The sequence below is a fragment of the Pinus tabuliformis genome, chromosome 4_1 (genome assembly GCF_031772625.1).
Source record: "Pinus tabuliformis cultivar Carrire ecotype Pingquan chromosome 4_1, CPIR1, whole genome shotgun sequence".
NCBI lineage: Eukaryota > Viridiplantae > Streptophyta > Pinopsida > Pinales > Pinaceae > Pinus > Pinus tabuliformis.
The window spans coordinates 293,514,086-293,536,960 of record NC_142303.1 but is presented as its reverse complement, the minus strand read 5'-3'; the positions used below and the strand labels follow the sequence as shown (position 1 = coordinate 293,536,960).

The following is a 22,875-nucleotide window of genomic DNA, read 5'->3' as shown; positions in this document are numbered from 1 at the left end:
CACTGTTAAGGAAAATGTATTAATGGGCCTATAGCGTTGGAAATATTGATTGCCTTCGCAACTAAGTACCAAGCCACTGAAGTTTTATTTAATGCTCGACACGAGAAAGTGTGGGCGCGCATGGAGAGATTTTAATGCTGTTGTCCATGCAAGGACGGAAAACCAGTCGGCATGTGACCGTAGACATGTGTGTTTGTCAAAACTGTCCTGGACAACAGGTTACTGGACATCAGTGATTCCTGAATTGTCTTTTACCCAACTGTAGTCGGCATGTGACCGTAGACGTGTGTTTATCAAAACTGTCCTGGTCACCACGTTACTGGACATCGGTGATTCCTGAATTGTCTTTTACCCAACTGCAGTCGGCATGTGACCGTAGACATGTGTGTTTGTCACAACTGTCCTGGACACCACGTTACTGGACATCGGTGATTCCTGAATTGTCTGTCTTTTATCAAACTGCAGTCGGCATGTGACCGTAGACGTGTGTTTGTCACAATTTTCCTGGACACCACGTTACTGGACATCGGTGATTCCTGAATTGTCTTTTACCCAACTGCAGTCAGCATGTGACCGTAGACATGTGTGTTGGTCACACATCCGTGATTCCTGAATTGTCTTTTACCCAACCGCGCACACGAATCTGTCGTCTTCTTTCAACTGCGCGCATGAATCTGCAAAGTAGCTCGTTTTAAGACGCTGATCAACGAGAGCAAGAGCAGCAATCATCGGTGGCAGACCCCAAGTGGCAAAGAAGCAACAACTTTACGAGGCGCATGGAACTGTATGTAGAAGAACAACAAAGACGCGTTGAGATCTGTCGCGGGTAGTGTTCTTTCCATCAGTGAAATAACTGTTAAATTTCGTGCTTTTGATTCATTAGTGGTAGCTCTTCAAGGCTCTGATTTATTTTCGGTATGGATCCATTGTTATTTTTGTGATTATTACGTTGTAATCAGCAAGTATTGAGAAATGTTTGTGTTTTTTAGCATGTTCTTCAAATAATAATGAAGAGTTATGGCCTTCTTTCCAATGTTTATGGGAGCTGTGGACAAAAATGGAAATTTATTATTCTGGTTAAAGGGAAAATGAGCTGTGGACAAAAATGGAAATTTATTATTCTGGTTAAAGGGAAAATGATTTAGGATATCCCATTTCATCACATCGTTAAACATTCTTAGCTTCAGCTGTTTTTAAATATTAGGATCTTACTGTTAAAATGAGTTGAGTATTCTTTTGTTAGATTGCAACCTTCTAACCATAGTCTGTGTATGAAATGTTGTGTTAGCTGTTCTAATATACCAGTCATAGTTGGAAAACTTCTCTGAGTTACCCAATACTCGTCTGAGTCAAACTTGATCAGCCCTTCTGCTGAGCCGACTTAACTTGGTCCCAAGTTTAAGTGTGTGTGCTAAGTCAAACCTGCGAGGAACTAAGGTTAAACGCTGACGCATGACTAGGGTTTTAATATTATATTATTATTTGGTTCATGTCATCTAAAATAAAGCAAAGTATTAATCACATTATTGTATAGGTAAACAAAGCAAATTACGTAATCACATTATATAGGTTATGTAGGTAAACATAGGCAAACATGTTATAGCAAGAGAACCCACTGAAACCAAGGTGGGGAGGTAGAAAACATAACATCTCTCCACACTATATAGACTACCTTAACAAATAACTAAAATAGAGTAAAGTATTAATTACATTATTGTATAGGTAAACGAAGCAAATTACATAATCACATTATATAGGTAAACATAGGCAAACATGTTACAGCAAGAGAACCCACTAAAACCAAGGTGGGGAGGTAGACAACATACCATCTCTCCACACTACATAAACTAGTTTAACAAATAACTAGCAAGTGATTGCCTGGTAAATCAAAACTTGGAAGTAAAAAAAGACAAAACAATCCACATTATATAGATAAACATAGATAAACATGTCACAGCAAGAGAACCCACTGAAACCAAGGTGAGGAAGTAGACAACATACCATCCCTTCACATGACATAGACTAGCTTAACAAATAACTAGCAAGTGACTGCCTGGTAAATCAAAACTTGGAAGTAAAAAACGCAAAACAATCCTCATTTTGTAAGTCACTTGATTGAAAATGGATAAAAAATAACCCTCATTTTGACGAGTGATTAAGGAATCCGGGTTGCAAGACTTACACTCTGGGCTCTCTGTCTCCTCTTAGCTAGTGGAGGTTTTAAACATTGATATGAGTAATGCTTGGGATTATGTTTTTCTCTTAACACCATTTGAGACTTATTTTGTGTCTAGCGGCTCTATTTCTTAGTATCGGACTAGTCAGTGGATTTTAATTTAAAAAACTATTGAAAACGTCCATTTTACCCAGAAATTTTTTTCACACTTAAGATTACAACTGAAAATATGTAAATTTTATCTAATGGTTTATGTGAAAGTACGGTAGGTCGATTAGACAACTTCTTGAAATCTTCGTCTCTATTAATAAAAGTAGACCCTCTACTAAGAACATTAACTACTTATATGAGCCTACTTACAATGAAAGCTTACTAATTAGTTTGGGCTTGGGCTATAATATTAAGAAGAACCCTTTTGGGCTATAATAACAAGTGACTTTTTAACAATAAGGGACTATTAACTAATTATTTAATACACTTTATACATTAATAATGTATTTAAGTAAGGGATTAGGGAATCACTCTAATATTTGTCTAAGTGATTTTAGATTTCATAGAATAGAAGGATATAGATTTCATGGAATAAAAGGATATGACGATATATTAGTAAAATTATCAAATTTGTGAAATTGTTAAGTGAAAAATATGAAAAATCACTTCAATGTTATAGTAGATAAATTAGGAGTGAGAGGACTACAAGAAAATGATGTTACTATTGAGATTCAAGAGAAGAAATATGACACTTAAGATATGGTGTTACTATTGAGATTTCAATGTGATTAATATGAAAGACTATTCTCTACGTCATGCATCACAAAAGTCTAAGATCTAACATTAAATATCTAGTTTTACTTCAAAGAACATATAAGGTAAAAAGTCTGGAATTTTTTAAAAATAGGCATGTTGAATGTGATGGTTTTTGCACTAGGAAAACAACATAAGAATGAATTTCTAATAAAGATAGATAAATAGAGAACATATTTTCTTGAATTAGTATATATTGATGTATGTTAACCATTACAAACTAAATCTTTGTGTGGAACTTCTTATTTTCTTATATGCATTGATGATAAAATCAAATTCACATGGATTAATTTCATAATAAATCAATTTGGTATTTTTGAACACTTCAAAGAGTTCAAAAGTATGATTAATAAGTAGAGAAGTAAAAATATTAAGATAATTAAATAAAATCAAAAGGAGAGACTGTATCTCAAAAAAATTATTAAAATAATACAATGAAAATAGATTTAATTAATAAAAAGAATGCATCTTAAGAGAATCATTAATTTAATTAATAAAAATAATGCATCTCAAGAGAATCATTAAAATAATACAATGAAAATGGATTTAATTAATAATTCATAATTCCACATATCCCTTAACCAAATGGTGTGGATTAGAGGAATAACAAAACCATATAACAGTGTGCTAAAAACATGTCCAAAGGTTGAATCTCCGTAATAATATGTTGGATGAAATTATAAGTCCCATTATGTATTTACAAAATAAAAGTCCAAACAAAGTTTCTATACAATAAAAATCCTTATGAAGGATTGAATATATATCTTTCTATACAATAAAAATTGTTATTATGTTGGATGAAATTATAAGTCCCATTATGTATTTACAAAATAAAAGTCCAAACAAAGTTTCTATACAATAAAAATCCTTATGAAGGATTGAATATATATGTTTCTATACAATAAAAATTGTTATTAAGGATTGAATAGATATAAACTATTGGTTAATAAATTAAGGGTTTTGGGAGTATAAATTTTCTCATATTTCAAAATATAGAAAGAAACTTGATGCAATGATAAATTTGATAGGTTATTGTGATGATCATAAAATTTAAAAAGTGTAAAATCTCTCCACTCATAAATTATTTTCGACTAAAAATATTATATTTCAGGAGTATATAGGTAATGATGATTTAAAAGAAAGTTAGCGACAACCTCATTTGAATAGATGTCAATTTAAACTTCATTACTCTTATTTGTTCCTAGGTGACATATAAATTATTTCAATAACTAATTTCTTTATTTTATATATGTTTATTTCCATAAATTATTTTCCAGTAAAAATATTATATTTCAGGAATATATAGATAATGATAATTTAAAAAGTTGGTGACAACCTCATTTGAATAGATTTCAATTCAAACTTCATTCGCTCTTATTTGTTCCTAGGTGTGACCTATAAATTAATGTTTATTTCCTTATGACCTTCCATCAATTGCGAGAATTTGGATGCTTAAATCTATCAATTCACCACAACTTTCTAATTTTCACCTTTTTTCTTTTAAAAAATCCCGATATCCAAGATTTTCTTATTTTTGGGAATTAGCAAAAATTTTAATCTAGATGTTGGAATCTTGAAAAGTCTAACTGTTAAAAAAATCATATGGATTGTAAAAAATGTGATATAGGACCTGAATCCTTCCTTTTTTTGATGGATGCCATGGTTTTTTGGAAAATAGCCAAATTTTAGGTTTTTCCTTGGTCAAACTTTTCATCAAACCCAGAGGATCCAAAAGTCCTCACTTGGATCTAGAAATTTGGAACTTCTTAAATGCGACAAACTTTTCATCAAACCCAGAGGATCCAAAAGTCCTCACTTGGATCTAGAAATTTGGAACTTCTTAAAAATGTGACAAACTTTTCATCAAACCCAGAGGATCGAAAAGTCCTCACTTGGATCTAGAAATTTGGAACTTCTTAAAAATGTGACTGACGGAAAAGTTTGATTATCCAGAACCACATGCCTTTGTAGAACTTTGGATAAAGAATCTGGTTATGGAATCGTTTATTCAAAACCAACATAAAAATAGAATTCCCGAATAAATAGAATTTCTTGAAAATATAAATCTGAATGCCACGTCACTAGGTACATGTTATATTCACTATCATTTTATCCGGGTCACAATCCTCATCACTTGTGATGAGCTGGCAATGTAGGGACCACAATCTAGATAGTTAAGACATCGAGAAACATAAAAGGTTGTTGCTTTTGAAATTTTTTAATGGAGTTTTTCACCATTTTAATAATTTAGTGGGAAATTCAATATTCAAGATAAAATAATCAAAATTTATGTTTCATTCAAAAGTTTAAATTTATTTTAATGATAGGGATTACTATTTTTAGTTTTGGTACAAGTATATTGAGTATTAAATTTATTTTAATAATGAGATTACTATTTTTAGTTTTAGTATAAATATTGAGCATATATGTGTTTCATTATTATCAAAGTAGGAGATTATCATACTTGTTTGAGAGTGAAAAAGTTTTTTTCATTTGATATTCTCATGGAGTGGTTGAGATTATATCTTAATTATATCTATTATTGTGATTTATTGTTAGTAAGATATATCTATTATTGTGATTTATTGTTAGTTTTTATGATTTAGTGAACATTTATTTTCTAGATTTTCTAGTTAGTTCTATTTATGTAAAGCTATATAAGCTAGTGTTTGTCTTAATAAAATTTAGTTAAGGACTTTATTTTGGACTCTAGCTATACTCATACATGAGATTTCTTGCATCATGTTGGGGATTTCCACATCATTGCTATTAGACTCTAGGTTTTAATTTCTACTCCTTATTTCTTCATTATTTGTTTTCTAATAAAGTTTTGGGTTTGGAATTGTTACTTGCCTACAAGGTCCTTTGAGATGTAAATGAAAAATTATAACCAACATCAACATGGAGAATTCTTTATGGTTTTCTGCATTTGTAGACATTATTACATGCAGTGTATGCTTGTTCATGGCCATTGCTATTATTTCCACTTCTCATAGCTTTCATTGTGGAAGTGTTTTTCAATGCCTAGATATTTGAAAATTAATCTCCTTGCTAATCAATAAATCAAAATTGTGCTCCCTATATGTAATGCAATTCACTTGTCCACATTCTTCTAAGATTTTTTGGTACTTATATCCAATCCATTTCACAATTAATTTTATGTTGCATTGCAACTAGAAATTCAAGCATTAGCATCATCTTGGTCATCTGATATAAGGCATAAAAAACCTCTCCAAGCCAAATTTGACTCCAAAAGCCACTGGAAGGTGCATCATGGCAGTGAGAGGGAGACGACACAATTTTATCTGATTTTTTCTGACCAAAAACATTTGTAAGCCTCTAGAAGGATGGAGTGGTAAGATTCTCTATTTTTTTAGGGTTTTTGTCTTTTATTATATAGGTGACTTGTGTAAATCAAGACGTGGGGGCCCAGAAAAATATAAATTAGGCCAACACTATGTGGAATAAGGCCAAAGAAGGTGGTCGAGCTCTAAGAGTCTGCACCATCTAATTTTCTTTTGTTTTAACGCCAAGTTCCCTATGCCTTCGTAATGTACATGTGTTTATTTTATTTATACAATGTGTCTGATTTCTATGTGTGTGTATTTTTAAGTATGCAAACCCTATCAGATTATCATGATTGCCATGTTTTGTGAAGGGAGTACGAGAGACAAGTAGAGAGTGGAAAGTCACTTGAGAGGTTAGGCGTTATCCAATTCCAACATGTATGGAGGGATTGTATCCCTATAGTATTGAGAGAGATTTGAATACAGGACCTCGAGAGGGTGAAAAACTGTGAAGGAAAACTTAAAGAACTAAGCACAAATGCCAAACCAACCATTTGGCTTGAAGTAGAGTAAAGTGGGTGTAAAGTCTCGAACTCACTGAATGGATGAGCCAAATATTCCAAACTAGAGGGGGCCCCAAAGATTTTCATAAGTGATTTTGGAGAAGTCGGACCTTCGAGCATCAAATGAATTCAGTGTGAATGAAAACATGAAAACTCCCAAATTCCCCAGCCAACCTGAGCATTGACAAGAACTCAACCTGCAAACTTGGGATCAAACCTACATGTTCGACCCCTCAAATGAGGTTGCCTTACCAAAAATGGTTCGAGACTCGAATTTTTTGGGACAAATAGACATTGGCTTATAGGTCATGGATGGAGCTTGAATATTGGGATATCACCTGGAGCCAATCAGGCTCAATCAAGGTTGACCATGAGAGCATGGACACAGTGAATTGAGGATTGAGGAGGATGAGGTTCCAAAGAAGAACAATGGCCCTATACACAATCTTCGCCAATTCTAGTGTGTTGGACTTTGGAATTTGGAATCTTGTGAAGCTTTGTTGGTAGATGCGAGCTCATTGCTGAAATAAAGACAAGATTGCCAGATTTCATGCCCCTATAGGCATCTAGAGTTGAACCATATGGGGATCAAATTTGCAGACTTCTACAATTTATTTTCATCAAGTGGTATCAAAACAAGGAAAAAATTTTGGTAGGATGAAAGAGAACAACTTCCAGCTGCAATTGGGTATAAATTGTTGAGGCAATCCATAGTTGTGATTGTGGGTAGAATTGTCAAGAAAAGTGAGAAACATGCAATAACAAGGGGAGTAGAGGAAGCTCGAGAGGTTCTAGAGGAGGTGAACCTAAGATGCCAAAAGATCGAGCCAAAGGAGAGAGCTTAGTGAGGTGTTAGTGAGGCTTGGTTGCAACTCATTGTTGAGTACCAAAAGAAGCTTAATGATACATGAAGAGAAAGAAAACCAAGGTGGAGATGAATAAGATGCAATAATAAAAGCACATGATCAGGAGATCATGAATATTTTCAACTGCGAGAGTATGATGCAGGGGCATACTCCCCCCTCCCCTTTCCCTAAAAACTGAATTTGATTCTAGAAGCCACCAAAATGTGCATCGAGGAAGCCAGAGTGAGAGTACATGATTTTCTCTTATTTTTATATGTAAAACAAAAACTATTTGTAATCCTATAAACTCAATAGCATGACAAGATTCTCTATTATGATAAAATTTATGTCTTTTATTATATAGGTGACCTATGTAAGTTTAGTAGGGGGCGGCCAAAACAATCTAAAGCAGTTTGACATCATGTAGAATTAGGCCGAAGAAGGTAGTCCATCTTTATGAGGCTGCACCATGTAATATTTTTTTGTCTTAACCCAAGTTCCATATGCCTTTGTAATGTACATGTGTTTATTTTGTGCATACATTGTGTCTCATTTCTCTGTGTGTGCATTTGTTTTAAGTCCGTAGACCTTGTCTTATTATCATGGTAGTCATTTTTGGGAATGGGTTTTGATTTGTGCATACATTGTGTCTCATTTCTGTGTGTGTGTGTGTTTGTTTTAAGTCCATAGACCTTGTCGTATTATCATGGTAGCCATGTTTTGGGAAGGGATTTTGAGAGACGAGTAGAGACTGGTGACCCGCTTGATAGGTCAAGCTTTGTCCAATTTGGGCGTGGACAGAGGGATTGTATCATTGTAGCACTAAGAGAGATTCTAATATGGGATCTTGAAAGGGTGAAAATCCTATGAAGGCAAAGTTAAAGAACTGAGTATGGATGTTGAACTGGCCATTTGTCTCAAAGTAGAGTGAAGTGGGTGCAAATTACCAAACTCTTTGAATGGATTAGCCGAATACTTCAAACCAATAGTCCCAATAGTCATTGTAAGTGATTTTGGCATTTGATGCAGAAGAAAATGGGCCAACCCCCAAATGCCCCAACCAAACCGAGCGTGGATGTCATCCTGACCCTTGAAATCAGGATGAGACCCATGTTTTCAGGCCCTCGAATGAGGTTGCCTCGCTGAGAATGGTTTAGAACTTGGACGATTTGGGAAAAACAGAGGTTGGCTCACGGTTTATGGATGGATCATGAAGCTCGACATATCACCTAGAGCTAATATGTCTCAAAGGAGGTCAACCATGAGAGCATGGAAATAATGAATTAAGGATTGAGGAGGAAAAAGTCCAGAGAAAATCATTGGCCCTATACATGATCTTGGCCAGTGTCAACGTGTCAGGAGTTTGGGATTTGGAATTACGTGAAACTCCATTGTTAGATGCAAGATCATTACTAAAATGAAGGCAAGATTGCTAGATTTCATGGGCCCATAACCCATAGGAATTCAAAGTTGAACCATTTGGGGATCAAATTCGCAGACCCCTAAAATTGGTTTTCATTATCATCTCTTCAAGAAAGGGTAGAGATTTTGGATCTTTCGGGAAAATTTTGTGGTGCCTATGACATCCTTGGCACTCATGCTTCTCTATGTGATCTCCATTTCTATTGTTACCTCACCCCTATTACACACCATCTCTTTGGGGTTCTCTTTATACGTAATTACAAATGTTCGATCATTAGTTAGCCAATTTTAATTTTTTTTAGATATTGCTTAGGTTTGAAATGCACATCTCAAAACCCTCATTGTGTTGTTCTCACATTGTTTGGATCCTCGAAGACACAAATGCAAGTTAAGCTCTAGTTAAGTTTGGTGAGGATGGTTGTTGTTTATGAAGATATGGTTTGAATTCTACTAAATCCTCCTCTATATTAAATTGTGCAAATCATGAAACTCTAACAAACACCATTAATGTTCAGAAATCCATTGGCCTCAATACATATCTTAGAAAATTGCAATCATGATACAATGATGTGATTCAAATTCACACGATCATGACCATTTTCAAAACCAGACTAATAATAATTATCAAAATTATCAAAATGGATGAGTCCAACTTAGTTGAAAATATTCCTAGAATCATAAGGAAGACAAGTTGGAACAAGGGCCCTATCAATTCCCTCATATTGTAAGAAACAATATGGAGAGGAGAAAATTGTAGTTGAAATTGTAGCATGAATGATAGCATGTGATAATTTTCTGAAATGGGTAGATGTCAAACTACATAATTTGGTTGTACAAGCTCATGTTATTCACAACATTGGTAAACTACATTTTTGTTTTCACAGCCTGAAATTTGATTGAGTATGAACATTCTTTTGGCATTTAAAACATGTATGAATATTCTTTTGGCATTTAAAACATGAAGGACTATTTCATAGCTGTTGTATTGCATGTATAAAGATATCACAACCATTTCCAATAGCGTGTGCATTTTCGTATTATGCATTCAAAGGATTTTGACATTATTAGCTACATGTCTACATATGTTCTTTTATCTCCATGATGAAAATCCCTTAACAATGTATTCTGTAACAATACATTCCATTGGTTATTTTTCCCACTTCTTTATGAATTTTACAAACATGTTATGGTATTTGTTACTTTAGGAGTTTACATGTTTTGTTTCATTATATTCTCGGGGATTTAATGTCCCTATGACAAATGTATTTTTTGGAGACTCCAACTCTGTCTCTTCTATTTCAAGGATTCTTTTCATTTTTATCATACTACCTTGTATGATGTTAAAGGCTTTTAGTGGAAGTGATTTACAATGGCTTTGAGTGTTCTTCCATTTTTATTTTTATTTGGGTTTAATTCTTACAATCTAATTTTGGTTTAGGTTCATCTACATCATCAAGACAAAGTTTTTTAATTATGCAATTATTTACAGTGTTTTATTTAGTTTGGCACACTCTTCTCTTTCCAGGTAGATTTTTTATTTTTTATTTTAATTGTAGGTCGTCCTCTCAAAATATTAGTCAAGGATACACCACTAAGATTTTTTATTTTTTATTTTAATTGTAGGTCCTCCTCTCAAAATATTAGTCAAGGATACACCACTTCCTACCTTAGTGCTAAGAAAAATCAACTCATAAAATCATCCCTTCCAAATGTCACAACAATTTCCCTCTTGTAAAAAATTCCAAGGCCAATGATTTTGTTGTTAGGAATAATGACAAGAATCCCAGTAATTATGTGAAGTGTAATTATGATATGAATTCTTTCCCAATGGGGGTGGTAATGGTGGAGGAATTGGGGCTACTTTGGAATTCATGTGCAAATCACAGGTGTCGTTATTTGGCCATTGTGTGACAAAGTACAGTCAATGTGAGTTGGATTTTGAACAGGAGATCTCATTGTTATAAATGCATGTTTAAGGTTGTGGGGTGGTGGAGGTACGTGCAACATGGGAGTGGAGGTGAGGATTTATCATTTTCATTTATGGTTGATATGCTTGGTTTATGTCTTACATGTTGCAAAGACTGGGTCTACTTTTGGGCTTGTGCCCATACTTTCAATTCCACTCATTCTAGATAGTATGATAGCGAATGTAGAGGTATTTCTTCTCCTTTTGTAGTGATTGTTGTGGTATGATTGTAACCTATTTGTATTACCGCGTGTCATTGAATTTGGGGGGATTCTAGCTTTATCTGTATAATTTTGGTATATTCATAAGGTTTTGTTTGGATCTTTATAGCTCATGTTTTTGGAGTACTCTGAGTCTATTTGTTGGGGTTTTACTCAGTTAATTGAAGTGCAAGTCTAATTAGTTTTTCTAGGTTTCACCTTATTTGTGCCATTTTTTCTTTGGGCAACATAATTGCTTTAGTTGTTAGTCTAGGTATCTGGAGCTTTTCTGGTTTGGTATGACTCTTGGAAATCTGGTCTATTATGTCTCTGTTATGTGGTGAATTTCATATTTTACATGAATTTGGTCATCTGGTGTGGCAACTGGGGGATGATTTGGTAGATTTTAGGTTAGGGGTTCAAGGGTGAGTGTTCCATCCATTTTCTTGTTTCTCTAGTCAAGGTTCTCTTAGTGGTTATCTTCATTGCTCCTTAACACTGCCATCATGCCTCATCGCTAGAGAATGATGAGCAAGAGGGGTGGCGTAGGTAATGTCAGGTTTATAGGAATATGGTCTTTTGCTTACAACTCAGTTGCAACTTTCTTTGATAATGTTCCTTTGGAAGTGAGGAAAGAATTTTTATTACTCGAGTCTAAAGAAACAGGGGACCACCCTTATCATTCTATTTCAAAGTTGGTTGGTGAAGGTATCAAATGGGTTCCGGATCCGTGAAGATTCCAAAAAAGGAAGCTTCATTTCCTACACTGTTTGGCTTTGCATCAACATATGGACACTCTGTCACATTTATTTTTTAAAGACACACAAGTTGAAAACTATAATGTCTTCTTTGGGTTGCAGGACATTGAACACGTGCTAAGGAACCAACAATTCTATCTAGATAATGTAGACTCGATTAGCTTAGGTAGAAAACTTTATGGTGTCAGATTTAGTTTTTGGTGAACATATGGATCCTCCAGGTGATTTGATCCGGCTCTCGCCTCTTGATAGTGATCACACGTGCTAAGGAACCAACAACTATATCTAGATAATGTAGACTCAATTTGCTTAGGTAGAAAACTTTATGGTGTCGGACTTAGTTTTTGGTGAACATATGGATCCTCCAAGTGATCTGATCTGCCTCTCACCTCTTGATAGTGATCAAGATCTCACTATCATTTCATGTGATCAAGATTAGTAATTGGTATCAAAGTTTTTGTCACTATTTTGATAATCTTGCTCCAATAATGTAAATAGTTTTCTTGTTTCTCAAAACATGGGCTTGATAGATATATGGTGGTTTTTGTGGCCTTCCTGGATCTCTAATAATTTTGGTGAGAGCAAGAAATGGAATCTCATTTGTGTTCCTAATGGGTGATGTTATGCAAGTTGTTTTTATAGGTTGTTTAGAGATTGCAGGTCACATTGATTGTTCTTTGTTTTATCATTGCACTTGCTTTGTGCTATGCATCCTGAGATGTTTTCTTGATTTCAGCATGGTCAACAGTAATTGATGCATGGTATGTGCACATATGTTGGCTCCACTGGTTGCTGTTGGTGCGAATTTGGTCTGCCTTCCCGTGCATTATATCTCTTGTGTATGAGATTTATGGTTCTGGGATCTTGCCTAGAAGGCTACTTTGGCTAGGCGTATTTTCGTTACACTTCTATCTGCTGTATGGGTTGTGCTCATAAATGAATGCTATGTTATATTGGTGATGTCTTGGTTGTAAGGGATATGGTGTCAAATATATTGTTTTTCTTGGTTTTTGGGAAACTGGTTTATTGTCTATTGTTATGGGGAGGAGAAGTCTATTTCTCTTGCTGTCGTGAGGAGAAGTCTATTCCTGTGTCTCTGTGATCAAAACATCATGATTCCGTGTCTCTGTTTTCTGCTATCAAGACATCATGTTTCTGGATGTAATCACTATGTAATTTTTTTTTGTTAATAAATATTAATGACTGCAGTTCCAAACAAAAATTTATGACAGGAATTCTAGTCCTTACACTTAACATAATTATATGCAGCATATATAATTTCCAAACAGGGAATGATAGGGATTATCACAAAATATGAGATATATTTTAGCATTTTTAATCGTTTACAACAGACCGAGGCTGTGAATTCGACGTCTCGATTTTTATTTTTAAAGTACGGTTTAAATGGTGAAGCTAACTCACAGATTTTTTTTTATGCTTCATGTGTTATCCCATACATTTTGCAACCTGTCTCCTTACCGTTGCACGCAGTCGTTGTCTTTTAATTTTTCTTGGAACATATTCTCTCTACGGACTGTTTAAGTTGGCTGTATCTCCGAGACCTATTTTGGTTATTCACATATGTTAATATAATTCTGAAAACAAATGCATTTTGTTTGTTTTTTATTTAAATTTGTCACAAAGAGCTCTGCTTTTTAATGGTCAGGTTTTGGATTTTTTTTCCAGGACGCCATGTTCCAGAACTTGCAAAATTGAAGTTAAATATATGTCACTTTCACAACAGAAAGAGCTAAACATGTCTCCAGGTATTGAGATGTCTCCTTGGGTTATATTTATTCACAGGCAAATTCCAATTTCGCTGGTCTATCTATATTAATATTCAAGAACGTAAATCTCTGAATTTTATGAGTGTAGATGATGGAAAGATTTGGGTTTCCTAACGGACTTTTGCTAGGCATTGGAACGTGGATTACAGCCTATATCAAAACCAAAGGAAATTGGTTGGAGATTTCTACTGCACTGCTACGATTGATTGGAGTAGCCGTGATGGACAACTCTGGTGATGTTAAAAGCATGTTTCTTGGAAGAGAGAAACATTACTGTCTGGTCTGAGAAACTCCCTATTTAATTCTTTGATTAAGTTATTGACCATGGTATTGATATGATTCAGTGCATCTTCCACTGTTGATTCAGGATTGTCTTTCATATTTAACACATCCTTCTCCCCTTGATCATGGCGCTCAATCATAAAGAAAGATGCACTCAATCATATCATGCCATGCTCAAACTTAATGAAGGAATTAAATTGGGAGCTTCTCGGAGAAGAGAGCAAAGTCCCTTTGTAATTCCACGAAATATGCTTCCGATATCACCAGAGCTCAATATCACCATACAAATACCCAGATGACTCCAGTGTTACCAGGAATGAAGTAAAGAATTTGGTCATGATAACCGTCCGTGAGCCCGTGCCTTTATTAAAAAACATTCAGATGTGAAAAATTTGGTCATAAAAATTATGGTTTCTTGCCTGACTATATTCCTCATGAGATTAACTGCACATTTGCCACCTTTCGTTGCAGAATCAGTCTCACCATTCTGCCAATGAAAATAGATGGCTTTGTAAGCCATATGATGTTTATTTTTGACTGTCCAGAAAATGTTGAACACTGTCACACGTACATTTGAATCTCTTTGGAGAACTCCTAGTCGAAATCCGGAGTAAGAAACGTTTATGACTTTGTTTTAATTTACAGAATATGTGTTTAGCGGAAATTTGTTTTATTTTAATGGATAGATATTTTATATAGTGTAAATGGGTTTAATGATTAAGAGTACCTGTTTCTTTGTAAGAAGTCAGAGTTCAAAACTGGAGGGGTAGAGTATGTATGGTTTTGTAGATTTAGCAGTCAAATCTGCACTGAAGTGGTCCTTTGTCCCACAAAACAAGGGGTAACTAAATTTTTTAAATTTAAATTTTTATTTTCTTATCATATAATTAGAATTTATGTATTGTTTTTTGTTTTTAATTTTTAGTTAGTTTTGAAATTTCTAAATATATTTTATAAAGTTCATTAAAATTTTGAAAAAATTAAATATTAAACTAAATATTTTGAAAATTAAAAATGTCTTTTTAGATTTTGTAAATTTAAATTTCTACTTTCTGATTTATTCTTTTTTTTTTTTTAAGAGAGAAAAAACTTGATGATATTATATTAAGGATATATAATGAACATATACATATAATGCCATATGGCGCTGGCTGGCAAACAGGCCAAAAAGGAACAAAACTGATGCGATCATAATCAATACAAACAAACCATATAGAACCGGCCGGCAGACAGGCCAAAAGGATAAGAGCTGTAGAGATCAGAAACGATACAATCCGAGAGAGAAGTATAGATCTATATGAGACCATAACATGTAAACATAGAGGAGCTGTCCATAAAAAGAAACAGAACAGACAAAGAGCATATGGCGAAAAAAGAAAGCAGTAGGATCAAGATGGGTCGATCATAGCAGATATATGGATCAGAGTGGAGGAGATAGGAGCCTTGGACGCCTGGAAAATGCAAGCATTTCGCCATTTCCACAAGGTCCAGCATGTGAAAATAAATAAGGATCTCCATGTGAGCCGCTGATCCGCCCACCACCTGAAAGCTTCCTGTACAGAAGAGAATATCTGGTAAGGAAAACCATATGAAGAGGAAAGATCATACCAGATTTGTAACGATGCCGGGCATTGAAAAAACATATGAATGTTTGTCTCGGACGCATGACAGCACATGCAGCATCTTCCGGGTCCCGACCAGCCTTTCCTCTGAAGAACCTCCCATGTGAGGTTTCTGTTATAGAAAACCATCCAGGAAAATAAAAGAGCCTTGAGCTGAACTGTAGATTTCCATAATTTGATAGGAAAAGGGGGACCAGGCAGCTGCGGGAGAGAGGAAGAAAGAGATGCGTATATGTCTTTGACGCGCGCGAGCTGTTTGGCGGTCCCCATCGACCAAACTACTTCATCTTTGAGACCTGTTTGGGAAATGCCTTTCCTATCGAAACAATTAATAGCAGCAGACCAAGAGGCCCGTAGAGGAAGGGGCAAACCAAGGTCATCCCCATCCCTCCAGATTGGCGAAGAAGAGGACCAGGAGCAGATCAATTTATCCCAAGTAAAAATCCCCCTCGTGTGGAGAAAAGATATGAGCTCTGGGGTGAGCGAGGATTCTAGTCCATGAACAGTCGGGTCGATACCAAGCAGGATGCGTGAACCAGAAAAAAAGGACCATTTTAAAAAAGACATAAAGAGCGCCTGGATCTTTCTAAGGCTGCGCCATATGGCAGACCCTCTTTTTGAACCGAGGGACTGTCTTCTGAGCCAGTAAGCAATCGGCCTGCCTTTCAAATATTTTTGCTTGATGATTGAGCTCCATATGCCGTCGCCGAAAATGCCTCTGTGCAAAGTCTTACATAGGAGGGCCATACCGAATGACTTCATGTGTAATATACCCCAGCCCCCGTCCTTCTTCGGTCTTGTGATGGAAACCAGTTTTACCAAATGAATCTTTGAAAGGTGGGATCTTCCACCCCAAAGAAAATTTGCTGACAGGGAGGCAATTTTTCTGATTATGGAGGCCGGGAGGAAATATAGATGAGCCCAATAGACAAGAAGATGAGAAAGGACTGATTGTATGAGGATGAGCCTGCCTCCCAGCGAAAGGAAACGCATTTCCCACGTTGAGATCTTATTATAGAATCGGTCAATGAGCCATAACCAGTCCTGATGCCTGTTTCCTTTTGGTTTGAGGAGGTATCCCAAATATTTAAAGCCGTCCATTATAGGAGCCAAATTAATGCCAAACAAAGCCGCAATCCATTGAGCCAGCTCCTGATTGGAGTCATTGTGATACAACATAGTTTTGGTCTTGTTTATAACCAACCCTGTTGCTGACTGAAACTTCAGGAAGATCTCATTGAGACAGAGCCAGCTGGATTTTTGAAGCATGGCACATATAAGAATGTCATCAACAAAAAGGTTGTGAGAAAGAGAGATATTCTTACAGATCTTGATCGGGAGGCATCGCTTGTCAGCAGCAGCTTTGTTTATCTGTGAGCTAAGAGAATCCATGACCAGGATAAAGAGAAGGGGAGAGAGAGGACAGCCCTGACGCAGCCCCCTCTCCGCCTGAAAAAACGATGACGGGATGCCGTTGATGATAACAGAATATGACACATTTTCGACACATGCCATAACCCAATTGATTCCTTGCGTCCTGAGCCCAATTTTTGCAAGTAGAATCCTGAGAAATCCCCAATCAACACAATCGTAAGCCTTTTCCAGGTCAATCTTAAGAAAAGCGGCATCAGTGTTTTTAGATGAGACAGAAAATAAACACTCCTGTGTCGAGGCAACAACATCAAGGATGTTCCTCCCAGCTAAAAAAGCATGTTGATCCTTGGAGATGAATGCATTGAGAACAGGTTTCAATCTTTCAGCGATAATTTTTGATATAATTTTAAAAAGGATGTTGCATAATGCGATGGGCCTGTAGTCTGCAAAGGAATCAGAGCTCTCCTTTCATTTGCATGAAATGACTAATTTTATGTTGTTTAAAATTGGATTGTAAAAGAAATATATTTAAAAAAAAAAAAAAAATTGTGTATGTGTCATAACATTTAATAAAGAGTACACTTATCAATTCTATTTAAATATTTATTTTTACTATATAGTTTTACTAATAAAATATACAAAAAAATAAATATAATCATTAGTATATTATATTATATTATTTTTAATTTGTCAATTTTTAATTTTTTAATCAATAATTGGATAATGAATTTAATATAAAATAAATAACATATTTGTTTAGTTATAATATTCATTTAAATTAATATATTAGCCTAAACCATTTAGATTCCCTTTTAAATATAATTAATTTATTTAGATAATTTTTAATTTATTTATTTTTTTTTATGTTTTTTATATGAAATATATTGATGTTGCATTTGAAAATTTATATATTTTTAATTTTTAATACAATTTTTTACATAATAATAATAACGACAATAATTTATTTTTAAGAGATATAAATATAATATTATATGTAAGGCTATCTTAAATTGCAGTTTATGATTATTATGTAGCATACTTTATATATGCACGGTTTTGGAGGTTTTTAATTTGATAAGCATTTTTTTTTTTTTTTATTTTGTCGCTCAAAATGGTTTTATAAGATTTTCAAAATAGCATAGCATACAAAAATGATCTCAACAGTCCCCGCTCTCTCATTCCGACCAGACTTTTTGAGATTGGGGGCTGGAGAATACCAGGAAAGACAATTTGCATACATTATTTTTGGAGGGCATTGTGGCCTTAGCATACTAGGAGTAACACAAAAAGAGACCTGAATTGATAACATCATATCAAGGAGGGGGTTGGCGGGGTATTATAGGGGAAGCTGCAAAGTAACCAACACAATCATGAATGTGGAATTCAATATGTTCCACCTATGCTTCCAAGCTACAGAGGTGGTCATTTGTGCATTGTTGGTTGCGTCGAAGGTTGTTCAATTGCTCCAGAATTGCATTTTGATTGTATTGAATATTAGCAAGATAGGCTACAATCTCATTACAGTCTTCATACCTGTGATCCCTAAGAATGTCAATGTCAAGTTGCATGTGTTGCAACTACTCTGCAATGGATTCCATGGGAATAGTGGCCACTTGGTGGCTTGACGAACTAGCTGGAGAAATTGCCTGAATGTCCTCTATTTCATGGTTGGTCGAGTTGGTAGAGGACAAATGGTGACCATGCTTGGGACACCTAGCTTGGGCATGTTGGCCCCTCCCGCGGTGAGGATGAGCCCGTTGTTGTGGCATACTCGAATAACTGTATTTGACAATCCGCTTCAAGGAGAGCCCACAAAGATACCTTGAGTGAACCTGCACAAAACACAAACCTACGCAAAACCATGAACCCACTGCCCCGAACAAGAATGAATCCCCAAACTGACACCATACTCAGAAGGGCAAGACGGGAAAGAGTTTACCCAAACCAAGTAACAAGCAGAGCAATTCTTGAATACAACCCCAAATATTGATGCAAACAGAACAAACGACCCCAATTACAGAAGAAGATACTATTGTTATCTTCAAGCCAAAGAGGAGACCCAAACCCAAAGCACAATTTACCAGAGATTAGAATGATACCCCTGCACCTGAGATGACCAACAAAAGTCCTTGCGTATGGGAGTGGAACTAGAAGCAACTGCAGGAGCGAAGAGGGCTTATAGCCCGCGATGGCATGGAAACAACACCAAACCACGACTATCCGAGTACCAGGATCCTAAGGGCAGACGAGGAGACATATCCCAACCCACACTCAAACACTGTAGACATCTTATGCAATCCTCACCCAAGGTCGAAACCCCAGTGAGGCTCCATAGATCCAGACCCGAACACTTCTACTCGCCTTCCAATCCAAATTCATTGCCCAGATTGCCAAACTGATGTGGACTGCTTGCTAAGCAACGAATTTATGCGTAGAGTTCATGAGGGAGATCGTCGTATAAGAGGAATTAATGTCGAGAAAACTCATGATGGGAGATTTAATACTATGTGGAGGAGGAGCAGGCCCTGATGGCCTTTCACGAGACACTTGTACTTCGGCATGTGCACCCCCTTCGAGGGAGGGAAATTTCGCTTTGATAAGGTCCTGGAGAGTCTAAGATTCACCAGGGTCTAAGTTGGCGGCACTTATGGAAACATGCCATGGAGTGGAAAATTCTCTATGCTGGTTCATCACTCCTTGGTTAGCCAGCCAATTAGACACTTTATTTCTAACCCAAAGGACATGGCCTATAGTGGCATATTCAAATCTTTCCAATAGGTGTTTTATTCTGACTAGATGGGCCTCAAGACACCAACTTTTAGCAATTTTAAATATGGGCGAACCATCAATGATCTTCCAAGCCATCTGGACCAACATTTTGGAGTCCCCGACAATATGGATCCTTGAGCAATACTACTATTCAGTTAAGGTGAGGCGCTTATCCAAAGCAGTGAGTTCAACTACATTATTAGTGGTGTGTCCACAATAACCAACATAAATAGTTGTAGGGGTTCCCCTGGAGTTGAGTAAGACCCTGCCATAACCCGCAGGACCTGGCTTTCCTTTGGATGCTCTGTCGAAGTTGATTTGAATGCAACCTGGAGGAGGCCAAGAGAAGACAAAAGGGGATGAAGTTGAAGGATCCCTAATTGGAGAAGAAAGGGGTAGAATCATGTCTTGAGATAAATTTAGAGATAGGAGAATGACTGACTCCAAAGGAGTGGCTTGCCAATCGCCAGGATCCCATTTCTCCGATAGGATTCTCCCTGGTATTTTCTTTGACTATCCTCCAAATGGAGGCACTAGAAGGAGCCTGATCACAAAAGATGGCTTAGTTATAAACATTTAAATTAATATAAAATAGTTATCAATTATTATTTTACATAAAAAACCGATATTAAGAAGCAACACTGCATATTACACTGGTCTTAAATTATTATGTTTTATTAAGTATGTTTTGAGCTTCTTCTTTTTCAAACACATTGATACAATTTTTGTAATCACATTATGAATTCTTTTAATACTTACCATAAATTCAATCAGGCTAAAATAAACTCATGAATTCTTTTAATACTTACCTTAAATTGTTATGCTTTATTACGTGTCTTCACAACTTTTTGGCTTTTTCCCAACACAATCACTACGATTCTTTTAATCATTATGAATACTTTCAATACTTACCATAAACTTAATCAACTCAATCAGATTAAAATAAGATCAAGAATTCTTTTAATACTTACCATAAATTCAATTAGATTAAAATAAACTCATCCCTATTTGTAGAACGCCATGATTATTTTAATACTTACCGCAACACAAGTCTCATTATCAATTCTGGTCTCTGAAATTTTGGTGTTTGAAATTAATTCACAAGAACCTCAACAATATTCCACATCAACCAGGTAATCTATTCTTGCATAAATGTTAATGTGGTCACCGTTTTCACGCGGAGGCTAAATCATCTGCAAGACATAGGCGAGAAGGAAGGATGACCATTTTTGCCTTTGGATGTGACACCAATCAATGCTGCCACACTAGGTGAATGCGTAGAATTATGGCCACAACACATGGAAGCAGTTGAAATCTGTGTTGGAACAATGGTAAGTCTTCTCGTTTTGACATGAAAATATGATAGTTTTAGCTGGATATGTCTATAGGAAGTGGCCAACAATTGAGGGAATTGGATTGGTTCTACTTGAAGATATATTCGTATAGATAGTTTGCACATTATTCCATTTGTTTTCTTTAGCAATGTTGGTTTTATTATTTGATCTACTTTTACCTCTTCTCTTTTCGAAAGTCATCCATATCATCCTGCTCCTTCTCACTGTTGTATACATCCTGATCTGCATTTTTAAGACACACTCTTTCCACTTTTCCCGTCACCCAGATGCCAGTCTGGACTAATTTCCTAGCTATTACTTGCCCTTCACTATCCCTGGTAGAGGAATCTTGTTTCCAAACACAAATTCTTTATACAATCTGGTATAAATGGACAAACTTTTTCATCGTTTCTCAACCATGCAAGAGTTTTGGTATTAGAATTTTCTATCGATGGTGGTCATGTTGGGGTTGTTTCTACATCTGTTGCTATGAAGGTCTAGAGTCTCGATTCATATTTTGGGCTGGTGGTCCTCAACTGCTTTGGTTTTTCCGAGGAGGGGCAACCGCCGAAATCCGGAATCTCAATTTTTCCGGGTTTTTTTTTTTTTAATTTTAAAAAAAATCTGAAGGGCTGTAGGTTGCATTTTAATTTCTGAATTGAAAGGAGTCCTTATCATCACAAACTTCACATAGTATCTCTGACGTCCCCACCTTCTCCCTCTTACATGCTAATCCAAAGTACATTCTTTCCTTATCAGGCATTTGTTTTTTACGGTGTTATTACTCCTTGGTTTGTGAGATCCAGGTTGGTTGAGGCGTGGGAACTAACCTCCCCTCAGCAGGAGGGAGGATCCTCATATATATTTTCTGTAGGATATTATCTTGGTTAGCGGGACGGTACCATACATGGGCATTGTTCCATTTCAAGTTATCTAATATCGGATGGAGCCCTTTGCATCTGACACCTCAGCCCACGAGGCATTCATTCAATCCACTATGGATGCTGAGTCACAGCACCACGCTATATTAGAGTCGACAAGGAGCATGACCCACCCTCCTTGACTGATGACCCTGGGAGATGGAAGAGATATGTGGGCAGGCAGTGGGCTTCAAGCGCATGTCTTACACGAGGCTCGTAAAAAAAGTGGTGGAAGACGAGGTGGCCAAAAACATCGTGCCATCCAAATTATTGCTCCAACACCTATTCTATCTTTCAGCCATGATGTTCTTTTCAACAAAGTAATTAGCCTTCCGAAGACAGCTTTAGTGAGAAAATGGTATTTTACTAAGATTGAGGAAGCAAAGATGTGAAATTGGGTTGCAACTAAATGGAAATCCCTTCTGGGATACATCTCTACGGTGGTTAGATTAATGTGCGACTGGTACAGCTACCACTTCCTCAGTGAGGAGGATTTACAGAAAATCTTGGAACTACCATGGGTGAAGGGATATGGTTTCTTGGTTCTACACTCCTGGTACATCAGCTTTAATCCTCTAAAGGAAACGCCTAAAAACAAGCTCTTTTGGGTCAAATTACCGAGACTTCAAATAGAATTTTGGACCAAGGAAGTTTTCACTGATATCGGCAACACCATAGGAAAATTCATCTACGTCGACCCTCGTTGTCTAGGGGCCAGGGACAAAAGTGTTGCTTGGATCCTAATTGAGAAGGACTTCTACGAGGC

At 36.1% G+C, this 22,875-nt stretch overlaps 1 long non-coding RNA gene across 3 annotated transcripts; it reads left to right on the top strand.

Annotated features, from left to right (window-relative positions):
* The first annotated feature begins 486 nt into the window (after nucleotides 1-486).
* Nucleotides 487-14,788, top strand: LOC149175436 (uncharacterized). Of its 3 annotated transcripts, none has more exons than XR_016258558.1 (3): nucleotides 487-826; nucleotides 13,708-13,787; nucleotides 13,958-14,788. It is a non-coding gene; the product is annotated as an uncharacterized LOC149175436 (long non-coding RNA). The 3 variants fall into 3 exon arrangements; XR_016258557.1 differs by having other exon boundaries at nucleotides 494-826; nucleotides 13,937-14,788; XR_016258559.1 differs by having other exon boundaries at nucleotides 500-826; nucleotides 13,897-14,788.
* The last annotated feature ends 8,087 nt before the right edge of the window (nucleotides 14,789-22,875 follow it).